Genomic DNA, 12238 nt, shown 5'->3' on the forward strand with positions numbered 1-12238 from the left:
TTTAATGTATGCCGACCTCATTCTCCGTTGAGGGCTTATCAATCATAATAAACGCTGTTAACTCTTCTCATTGAATGGTCTAAATCCAATGCTGGTAAAGAAATCAAATGTGCATTTAAACGCAACAAGCAAGCCGTAAAGCAATGGATGCAGGCAAACAAACGAGGAATAGCACATACAACACCACGATTAGATCATCGGGTCGCATACTTTGGAATTAATAAGAAATAATTATTCAGTCTAAAGAAATAAGAAGTAAAATGTCTAAGTATTTCTCCAAATGTGCACACTCATTACAATAAACGGGAGCAGACACGAATAGTTATGTATGTCTCGTTATTTTATTTAAAATTGATAAGCTGTCTAACATATGATATATTTTGATAATACGAAATGCTAAAAAAATAATATAACACCAATCGACAATATCTGTTATTGTTATTTTTACAAGTAAATTCATGTGTAGGAGAAAACAAAGCAGCTGTCAGTCCATACTATATTGAGTGGCCATCGTAGTGGTGCAACCTGAACGATGTTTTCCCTACTTCCGGTCAAAGCCGCCATTTTGTGAAATAGGCATATAGGTGACGCTGGAGCACGCGGCCATTGTCTCTGTTCAACAAAACAAGTATATATATACACATACGCATATTTTTCCTCAATCAATCACCGAATACAAGGTGCAATTCGATGCCAACTGACCCTTCTCTCTGGTTTCATGTTTGTAAGGAAAATTAAGGGGGAAATTACGATAGCATTTCAGCCAAACATTCATTCGTGCCACGCTGCTTTTCTTTGAACGAAAAAAAACCCTCTGCTCCCCCTACACAATTTCTTCTCCTGTTATTTTATGCTTAAAACAAGCAAATAAATCTGACTACAGGGTAAGAAAAAATTCGTGAACTTTTCCCATAAACACTTAATTCAAGAAAAATTGTCCCACCCCACTGGCCATTTTTTATCCACAATACACATTCGATGTCTGCAGGCACCATTGTCTTTGTTCAACGCAAACAATTCTGTTGCGTTTTTCTTTGAACGAAGTGCTCCGCCTAGATAATTTGACCCATATTCACATGGGTTTGTTTCTCGTTTTTTTTCTTTGAGAACAATCTATATAGCGCCTTCCACAATCGTTTTGGTGTTAGCTTTACGTAAAATAGAAACACAGAAAAGTACTGAGCGATGGAGAGACCACGAACGCGGAACGTATTATGGACCACGGACTGGCAAACAAACTGGCAACCACGCACTAAAGAAGCAAACTCTGATTTTAAACTCACCTTATTTGTCCCCGGAAAGCGCCAGAGTCGATGCACGGAGTGGACGGAACAAGCCTCGCTTCCATAGCCGAAGGTCAAAAATCCATTTAAACGTGTAGTCCCCGGTGTCCACTCGATCTCACCCAAAAAGCCGAGAAGCGATACCGCAATGGCATCCGGAGAAGGCGCTGGCTGTCGGGATGGAGGTTAGCGGGTCAGAGGTCCGGCACTGAAGGTCTGCGTTCATTATTCACCGTGTGCATTTCACTCTATATCCACTTTCTAATGTATAGCACTTGATAAGGATTAACAGTTTAAAAACAGAAATGCAAGACATCAGAAAATACATTTATTTTTTACTTTCATAACATGAGAGGTGTCATACAATAACAAATATGAGCTTTAAAATCACATTCCTAAGTTAAAAATATACATAAAAATAGATATATGGATCATTACACAAATCACTACTCAAAGGACCTATGTTAAATAACTGCTTCAATATTAATTAACAATAACATTTGGCCAAGGCAGTCCTTGTAAATAGACATATAAATAGACAAATAAAATCATGACATATATGCCGTAGAGCCTGAGATAGAGAAAAATAATAAGGAATTCTGCTTTTACTACCATCTCAGAAATATTGCCAGAATTAGAGGTTTTGTCTCAAGACAGGACTTAGAGAAACTTGTTCATGCTTTCATCACCAGCAGGGCCGATTATTGCAATGGTCAATGGATTTAAAAAGTACTGTTTCTTGTTTAAAAACCACTTCATGGCTACAATACATGACAGATATGCTAATCGAATATGAAACCGATTACTCGGATCAATAGGATCAGGTCATTTAGAAAAAACAAGGGTTCACTCAAAACAAGGTGCCTCAGCATTCAGTTATTATCAGCTTTCAGAAGAGATCAGATGTGCTTCAACAGTAGACACTTTTAAATCTAGATTAAAAACACATCAGTTTAACTTTGCATTTACTGAATGATTTAAAACAGTACGAATAAAACAGTACAAAAGAATAAAACAGTATGAACCTTACCTGTTATAAAGGGAATGAAGCTTACGGTATGGTGCTTACCTGCAGAAATAAATAAAGTACAATAAGAACACACAGAACTTCAATTTTCAAAATTATTTTAACATTAAATGATGATTATTTTACTGGTTTACCTGTTTGTGATTACCACAGGATCCCGTCACCTGGCTGCGGTCTTCATTTGGTGAACGGTTCTTCACTCATAATTGACCTATACAAGAAATAGAGAAGAATAATAAGCAATTCTGCTTTTACATGTAGATGTGTGCCCCAAGAACACAGACACACCGGCTCCAAAAAGTTTAAACAGTACACATTTCTGTTATTTTAATGTGGCAAATGTGTCAGCTTTAAAAGAAGCATACATTACCTTTTAAAGAGGAAATACCTTTTGCATGAAATACCTTTACTCCCAGCATAAGCAAGCAATTTTCAAAATGCTTTTAAAAGTAAATAGTGATTATTTTACTTGTTTACCTGTTTGTGATTACCATGGAATCCTGTCACCATCATTTTTAAGCTTGTAAAGCAAATAATGAAATATTGACTTAGTAGGAAAAATTATTTTGGAAGTATCGTGATAAATGATGAAGAAAATATTTTGCAAAGTGATGGTTAGCACACGGTTGATGGTACCTATTAAATTCCATCATATTTTTTTATTCCTACTATGGAAGTCAATGGTGACTATCTGCTGTGGGTTTACCATCATTCCTCAAAATACCTTCTTTTGTGTTACTCAGAAAAAAACTAATCCTCGTGTTGTTGTAAGCCTGTATGCATGAGTAAATGATGACAGAATTATCATCATAAATTGAAATATCCCTTTAAACTGTATTTCCCCCCTTAAACCTAAACTTATTTTCCTACAGCAAGTCATTTAGGTAATCAAGAAAATACTTTACCCGTTGTCTTTGTGAGTTAAACAAATACAGCTACGCTTCCAGGTCTGTCGACGTTGCTGTGGTTTTTCGACAGCTGTAGTATGAAGGGTAGCGAATGAATGAATACATTGCAAAAAATCATTTCTTACTTGTTATTTCGAACTGTTTTAACTATACAAATATCTAGAAAGTCTTAAAATAAGATGCATTTTTTGATGAGCAAAATGCCCTAAGAAAATAAACCTAGCCTTTAGGGAGAAAAAACTCAGAATTTGGGCTTAAAACAAGCAAATAAATCTGCCAAAGGGGTAAGAAACAAATCTAGATATAAACACTTAATTCAAGAAAAATTGTCGTAGCCCATTGGCAGATTTGTTGGCTGGTTTAATGTACATGCATGTACAATATTTCAATTTGTCTTGTATTTATTAGCATTTTGTATTGCCCAACGCTGTCTAGGTTGTTTAACTGTTGTCATTTTCTTATAAAAGCCTTTATAATTTATTAGTTTGGATGATTGCCATTCCCGAGAACCTCTTATATTGGAAGTAAAAGAATCATCTAAGCATTATTTTGTGCTCTTAGACATGTAGCCGTTTGATTGTGGTTCTATTTAATGGCTAGTCTATTCGTTTGGAATGGTCAAACGGCTATTAGATTTTCACTGACAGCCCAAATTAAGCCTTGTTTTAGCCTAGACACTTATTCGCTGTCTATTAAAAGTTATGTAGTCGTTGAATAGCCGCTTTTTTGATGACTAATGTATTCTTGGGCCGTGGTTAGACGTCTCTTGGATTTTACGTAAAACGACAAGCGAATCTATTTTTAACACAAAGGTCAGGGGAGAGCGCGAACGCAGTCCCCCACTATCAGAAATTTTGCAGTCGAGATTCCCACATTTGGGGAATTCGCAAAGGGTCAGCCCAACCGGAGTGCAATGGCTGAGCCTCGCCCTGGGTGAACCACCTTCATGATCATGGTGTCTCCCCTGCCAGGTAAGTATGAGCGACACCCTTTGAGGCCAGACGGCCGCATCTTCCTGTGACCGATCACATCGACGGCGCCCCCGGAGGCCGTCCGACTAACATTTCATTTACTGTGTGTGACCAGGTGGAAAGCGCACGAAGCCACGTCTGAGACCAAACATTCTTCGAGATCTACCCTGTTTTTATTCCGTTTCCAGCCCGGTTGAACCGTGTAGAGTGAAATATGTGAAACAATTTAAATCAAATGGATTTAAATTGCGCATTCAAATATATGGTTTCGTTATTACAAAGTAACTTTACGTGGAATAGAAACAAAGAAATGTACAGAGCAATCAAGAAACAACGAAAGCATAGCAATTTTAGAACGTGGATAAATAAAAACACAGGGCTCAATGACTTACCCGTTGTCGTTGTGAGTTAAACAAGTACAGCTATGCTTCCAGGTCTGTCGACGTTGCTGTGGTGTTTCGACAGCTGTAGTATGAAGGGTAGTGAAAAAAGTTTTCAGGTGTTTTTAACATTCCAATCGGTCTCGTTCGCTTTTGTTGCGCCTTCAGCTGTGTCGAGGATGTTTAATTCGTCCTCGTATCACCTCCGCAAACTTGTAAAGAAAATAATTAAATACATTACAAAAACATTTCTTTATCAGCGTGTTCATTTCCACGCAAGCTTTTCGTTAAACCAATAAAGCCAACGAAACCACAGCAATTTTAAAACACACGGATTAGAAAAAACACCGTCACTCACGCACAAAAGAAGCAAATTCTTTTTTATACTTGACTTATTTATCCCCGAGATGGGGAGCGCACCATTCATGGAAACACTGCAATACCATGTTGATGCATGGAGTGGAAGGAGCAAGCTCCGCTTCCATTTCCGAAGGTCAAAAATCCATTTAACATATAGTCCCCGGATAGGAGACGTATCAGACATTAAACTGATAAGAACAGATACTACACTTGATCTTAGCCAAAAGGCCGAGAAGCGATACCGGAATAGACGCAGCCAAAGGGGGAGCCGGCGAAGGCGCTGGCTTTTGGGGTGGAGGCTAGCGGGCATTTAACTCTATACGTTCTCATTGTATAACCCAGAGGTAGAACGTTGAGCTAGCAAATCAGAAGTTCATGTTTTAATGCAGGATCTGATCCACGCTCATGAGAGAGAGAGAGAGAGAGAGAGATAGAGAGAATTTAGAATTTTCAAAAAACCTTTATTACAAATTAAAACATTTTCATAACCTCAAATCAGAAAAAACAAAGAAAAAATATATATAGTAACGGAAATAACAAAAAAATAAGCCAACATAGGAGCAAAGAACAAATCATCTTCAATAACCAGACACAGAGCTCCTCCATAATACCAAATCAATTCAAAAGAAAGAAGATCATTCATTGCTTTAAAGTATCTAAAACCAATAAGGATTCTAGATTTAACTTATTTTAAAAACTGCTAATGTATCATGGCTTCCGGGTCTGTCAACGTTGCTGTGGTTTTTCGACAGCTGTAATATGAAGGGTAGAGTGAAAAAAAATATTTAAGTGTTTTGAACATCCCAATTTGTTCGTTTACTTAGTATTTTCTTAATGTTTTCGAGTTAAAAAATAATTCTTAAATCGAGATACATTTACTTAATAAGCAAAGTGGCTTAGAATTTAAGTCTTGTTTACTGAAATAAATTCTAAAATGTAATAGGTTAAGGCTTAAAACAAGTAAAAATATCTGCCAGTGGGGTAAGAAAAATAAACCTAAATTGAGTTTATTATTGAATTAAGTTGAAACTAGAATTAAGTTTATTTTTCTTACCCCGCTGGCAGATATTTTTTTATTTGTTTTAAATATAAACCTGTTGATTTTTATAATTTATTTCAATTATTTTACAAAGTATGCGATCTGATTTTTTTAATCGCGGTGTTTCTTTTATTCCTCGTTTCTTTTCCGTGCATTTGCTTTATTTATTTATTTTTGCTTGTTGCATTTAAATGCACATTTGATTTGTTGCCACATTATTATGTGTTAATGTATTTTTTAACATGTTTATCAACAAAAAGTGCGTTATTATAATTAATTATATAGCTGTGAAATATATACAAGAATTCCCAGCAAAAACAAAACGTTTTTATAACAATTTTCTATTACAATACATAATATCTTAAGCCACTTTGCTTACCAAGTAAATGTATCTCCATTTAAGCATTGTCAGATATTCACTAGAAAACAAGACAAAAACAGTAAGTAAGATATTAATTTACTTTTTTCTTTCAAACATAAATTTACAGACGGCTGGAAATTTTTAATAAAATAACTAGCCATACCTATTCGGGTCTGCTCCCGTTTGCTGTGATGACGGGGGACTTAGTCCAAAGCACATTTTGAGGAATACTTACACATTTTACTTCTTATTTCTTTGAAATTAATTATGCATACACTATGGATTAAAAATGTCCCGACTGCGAACCTGATAAAACCCAGGTAAAAAGCAAATACAAATAAACCATTTTGATTTAGCAAAAGTTTACAAATAAATGCACTCCTTGCACACAACAAGCACGTCTAGTTACCATTCATATTTTGCGTGATTTAAGTTTCGTCGCATACATTTTGGAAGGCACACGATAAAAACAAAATAAGGCTTTTAATGTATGCCGACCTCATTCTCCGTTGAGGGCTTATCAATCATAATAAACGCTGTTAACTCTTCTCATTGAATGGTCTAAATCCAATGCTGGTAAAGAAATCAAATGTGCATTTAAACGCAACAAGCAAGCCGTAAAGCAATGGATGCAGGCAAACAAACGAGGAATAGCACATACAACACCACGATTAGATCATCGGGTCGCATACTTTGGAATTAATAAGAAATAATTATTCAGTCTAAAGAAATAAGAAGTAAAATGTCTAAGTATTTCTCCAAATGTGCACACTCATTACAATAAACGGGAGCAGACACGAATAGTTATGTATGTCTCGTTATTTTATTTAAAATTGATAAGCTGTCTAACATATGATATATTTTGATAATACGAAATGCTAAAAAAATAATATAACACCAATCGACAATATCTGTTATTGTTATTTTTACAAGTAAATTCATGTGTAGGAGAAAACAAAGCAGCTGTCAGTCCATACTATATTGAGTGGCCATCGTAGTGGTGCAACCTGAACGATGTTTTCCCTACTTCCGGTCAAAGCCGCCATTTTGTGAAATAGGCATATAGGTGACGCTGGAGCACGCGGCCATTGTCTCTGTTCAACAAAACAAGTATATATATACACATACGCATATTTTTCCTCAATCAATCACCGAATACAAGGTGCAATTCGATGCCAACTGACCCTTCTCTCTGGTTTCATGTTTGTAAGGAAAATTAAGGGGGAAATTACGATAGCATTTCAGCCAAACATTCATTCGTGCCACGCTGCTTTTCTTTGAACGAAAAAAAACCCTCTGCTCCCCCTACACAATTTCTTCTCCTGTTATTTTATGCTTAAAACAAGCAAATAAATCTGACTACAGGGTAAGAAAAAATTCGTGAACTTTTCCCATAAACACTTAATTCAAGAAAAATTGTCCCACCCCACTGGCCATTTTTTATCCACAATACACATTCGATGTCTGCAGGCACCATTGTCTTTGTTCAACGCAAACAATTCTGTTGCGTTTTTCTTTGAACGAAGTGCTCCGCCTAGATAATTTGACCCATATTCACATGGGTTTGTTTCTCGTTTTTTTTCTTTGAGAACAATCTATATAGCGCCTTCCACAATCGTTTTGGTGTTAGCTTTACGTAAAATAGAAACACAGAAAAGTACTGAGCGATGGAGAGACCACGAACGCGGAACGTATTATGGACCACGGACTGGCAAACAAACTGGCAACCACGCACTAAAGAAGCAAACTCTGATTTTAAACTCACCTTATTTGTCCCCGGAAAGCGCCAGAGTCGATGCACGGAGTGGACGGAACAAGCCTCGCTTCCATAGCCGAAGGTCAAAAATCCATTTAAACGTGTAGTCCCCGGTGTCCACTCGATCTCACCCAAAAAGCCGAGAAGCGATACCGCAATGGCATCCGGAGAAGGCGCTGGCTGTCGGGATGGAGGTTAGCGGGTCAGAGGTCCGGCACTGAAGGTCTGCGTTCATTATTCACCGTGTGCATTTCACTCTATATCCACTTTCTAATGTATAGCACTTGATAAGGATTAACAGTTTAAAAACAGAAATGCAAGACATCAGAAAATACATTTATTTTTTACTTTCATAACATGAGAGGTGTCATACAATAACAAATATGAGCTTTAAAATCACATTCCTAAGTTAAAAATATACATAAAAATAGATATATGGATCATTACACAAATCACTACTCAAAGGACCTATGTTAAATAACTGCTTCAATATTAATTAACAATAACATTTGGCCAAGGCAGTCCTTGTAAATAGACATATAAATAGACAAATAAAATCATGACATATATGCCGTAGAGCCTGAGATAGAGAAAAATAATAAGGAATTCTGCTTTTACTACCATCTCAGAAATATTGCCAGAATTAGAGGTTTTGTCTCAAGACAGGACTTAGAGAAACTTGTTCATGCTTTCATCACCAGCAGGGCCGATTATTGCAATGGTCAATGGATTTAAAAAGTACTGTTTCTTGTTTAAAAACCACTTCATGGCTACAATACATGACAGATATGCTAATCGAATATGAAACCGATTACTCGGATCAATAGGATCAGGTCATTTAGAAAAAACAAGGGTTCACTCAAAACAAGGTGCCTCAGCATTCAGTTATTATCAGCTTTCAGAAGAGATCAGATGTGCTTCAACAGTAGACACTTTTAAATCTAGATTAAAAACACATCAGTTTAACTTTGCATTTACTGAATGATTTAAAACAGTACGAATAAAACAGTACAAAAGAATAAAACAGTATGAACCTTACCTGTTATAAAGGGAATGAAGCTTACGGTATGGTGCTTACCTGCAGAAATAAATAAAGTACAATAAGAACACACAGAACTTCAATTTTCAAAATTATTTTAACATTAAATGATGATTATTTTACTGGTTTACCTGTTTGTGATTACCACAGGATCCCGTCACCTGGCTGCGGTCTTCATTTGGTGAACGGTTCTTCACTCATAATTGACCTATACAAGAAATAGAGAAGAATAATAAGCAATTCTGCTTTTACATGTAGATGTGTGCCCCAAGAACACAGACACACCGGCTCCAAAAAGTTTAAACAGTACACATTTCTGTTATTTTAATGTGGCAAATGTGTCAGCTTTAAAAGAAGCATACATTACCTTTTAAAGAGGAAATACCTTTTGCATGAAATACCTTTACTCCCAGCATAAGCAAGCAATTTTCAAAATGCTTTTAAAAGTAAATAGTGATTATTTTACTTGTTTACCTGTTTGTGATTACCATGGAATCCTGTCACCATCATTTTTAAGCTTGTAAAGCAAATAATGAAATATTGACTTAGTAGGAAAAATTATTTTGGAAGTATCGTGATAAATGATGAAGAAAATATTTTGCAAAGTGATGGTTAGCACACGGTTGATGGTACCTATTAAATTCCATCATATTTTTTTATTCCTACTATGGAAGTCAATGGTGACTATCTGCTGTGGGTTTACCATCATTCCTCAAAATACCTTCTTTTGTGTTACTCAGAAAAAAACTAATCCTCGTGTTGTTGTAAGCCTGTATGCATGAGTAAATGATGACAGAATTATCATCATAAATTGAAATATCCCTTTAAACTGTATTTCCCCCCTTAAACCTAAACTTATTTTCCTACAGCAAGTCATTTAGGTAATCAAGAAAATACTTTACCCGTTGTCTTTGTGAGTTAAACAAATACAGCTACGCTTCCAGGTCTGTCGACGTTGCTGTGGTTTTTCGACAGCTGTAGTATGAAGGGTAGCGAATGAATGAATACATTGCAAAAAATCATTTCTTACTTGTTATTTCGAACTGTTTTAACTATACAAATATCTAGAAAGTCTTAAAATAAGATGCATTTTTTGATGAGCAAAATGCCCTAAGAAAATAAACCTAGCCTTTAGGGAGAAAAAACTCAGAATTTGGGCTTAAAACAAGCAAATAAATCTGCCAAAGGGGTAAGAAACAAATCTAGATATAAACACTTAATTCAAGAAAAATTGTCGTAGCCCATTGGCAGATTTGTTGGCTGGTTTAATGTACATGCATGTACAATATTTCAATTTGTCTTGTATTTATTAGCATTTTGTATTGCCCAACGCTGTCTAGGTTGTTTAACTGTTGTCATTTTCTTATAAAAGCCTTTATAATTTATTAGTTTGGATGATTGCCATTCCCGAGAACCTCTTATATTGGAAGTAAAAGAATCATCTAAGCATTATTTTGTGCTCTTAGACATGTAGCCGTTTGATTGTGGTTCTATTTAATGGCTAGTCTATTCGTTTGGAATGGTCAAACGGCTATTAGATTTTCACTGACAGCCCAAATTAAGCCTTGTTTTAGCCTAGACACTTATTCGCTGTCTATTAAAAGTTATGTAGTCGTTGAATAGCCGCTTTTTTGATGACTAATGTATTCTTGGGCCGTGGTTAGACGTCTCTTGGATTTTACGTAAAACGACAAGCGAATCTATTTTTAACACAAAGGTCAGGGGAGAGCGCGAACGCAGTCCCCCACTATCAGAAATTTTGCAGTCGAGATTCCCACATTTGGGGAATTCGCAAAGGGTCAGCCCAACCGGAGTGCAATGGCTGAGCCTCGCCCTGGGTGAACCACCTTCATGATCATGGTGTCTCCCCTGCCAGGTAAGTATGAGCGACACCCTTTGAGGCCAGACGGCCGCATCTTCCTGTGACCGATCACATCGACGGCGCCCCCGGAGGCCGTCCGACTAACATTTCATTTACTGTGTGTGACCAGGTGGAAAGCGCACGAAGCCACGTCTGAGACCAAACATTCTTCGAGATCTACCCTGTTTTTATTCCGTTTCCAGCCCGGTTGAACCGTGTAGAGTGAAATATGTGAAACAATTTAAATCAAATGGATTTAAATTGCGCATTCAAATATATGGTTTCGTTATTACAAAGTAACTTTACGTGGAATAGAAACAAAGAAATGTACAGAGCAATCAAGAAACAACGAAAGCATAGCAATTTTAGAACGTGGATAAATAAAAACACAGGGCTCAATGACTTACCCGTTGTCGTTGTGAGTTAAACAAGTACAGCTATGCTTCCAGGTCTGTCGACGTTGCTGTGGTGTTTCGACAGCTGTAGTATGAAGGGTAGTGAAAAAAGTTTTCAGGTGTTTTTAACATTCCAATCGGTCTCGTTCGCTTTTGTTGCGCCTTCAGCTGTGTCGAGGATGTTTAATTCGTCCTCGTATCACCTCCGCAAACTTGTAAAGAAAATAATTAAATACATTACAAAAACATTTCTTTATCAGCGTGTTCATTTCCACGCAAGCTTTTCGTTAAACCAATAAAGCCAACGAAACCACAGCAATTTTAAAACACACGGATTAGAAAAAACACCGTCACTCACGCACAAAAGAAGCAAATTCTTTTTTTATACTTGACTTATTTATCCCCGAGATGGGGAGCGCACCATTCATGGAAACACTGCAATACCATGTTGATGCATGGAGTGGAAGGAGCAAGCTCCGCTTCCATTTCCGAAGGTCAAAAATCCATTTAACATATAGTCCCCGGATAGGAGACGTATCAGACATTAAACTGATAAGAACAGATACTACACTTGATCTTAGCCAAAAGGCCGAGAAGCGATACCGGAATAGACGCAGCCAAAGGGGGAGCCGGCGAAGGCGCTGGCTTTTGGGGTGGAGGCTAGCGGGCATTTAACTCTATACGTTCTCATTGTATAACCCAGAGGTAGAACGTTGAGCTAGCAAATCAGAAGTTCATGTTTTAATGCAGGATCTGATCCACGCTCATGAGAGAGAGAGAGAGAGAGAGAGATAGAGAGAATTTAGAATTTTCAAAAAACCTTTATTACAAATTAAAACATTTTCATAACCTCAAATC

The 12238-nt window shown here is 36.8% G+C and overlaps 4 non-coding genes across 4 annotated transcripts; all 4 read right to left on the bottom strand.

The window, feature by feature from the left end:
• Nucleotides 1-4032: 4032 nt before the first annotated feature.
• Nucleotides 4033-4197, bottom strand: LOC135764344 (U1 spliceosomal RNA). The gene has a single exon (XR_010539897.1). It is a non-coding gene; the product is annotated as a U1 spliceosomal RNA (small nuclear RNA).
• Nucleotides 4198-4978: 781 nt separating this feature from the next.
• Nucleotides 4979-5169, bottom strand: LOC135764488 (U2 spliceosomal RNA). Its single transcript, XR_010540033.1, has one exon. It is a non-coding gene; the product is annotated as a U2 spliceosomal RNA (small nuclear RNA).
• Nucleotides 5170-10843: 5674 nt separating this feature from the next.
• LOC135764345 (U1 spliceosomal RNA) lies at nucleotides 10844-11008 on the bottom strand. The gene has a single exon (XR_010539898.1). It is a non-coding gene; the product is annotated as a U1 spliceosomal RNA (small nuclear RNA).
• A 782-nt stretch (nucleotides 11009-11790) lies between these two features.
• LOC135764489 (U2 spliceosomal RNA) lies at nucleotides 11791-11981 on the bottom strand. The gene has a single exon (XR_010540034.1). It is a non-coding gene; the product is annotated as a U2 spliceosomal RNA (small nuclear RNA).
• Nucleotides 11982-12238: the final 257 nt, after the last annotated feature.

This window comes from Paramisgurnus dabryanus, chromosome 9 (genome assembly GCF_030506205.2).
Source record: "Paramisgurnus dabryanus chromosome 9, PD_genome_1.1, whole genome shotgun sequence".
Classification (NCBI taxonomy): domain Eukaryota; kingdom Metazoa; phylum Chordata; class Actinopteri; order Cypriniformes; family Cobitidae; genus Paramisgurnus; species Paramisgurnus dabryanus.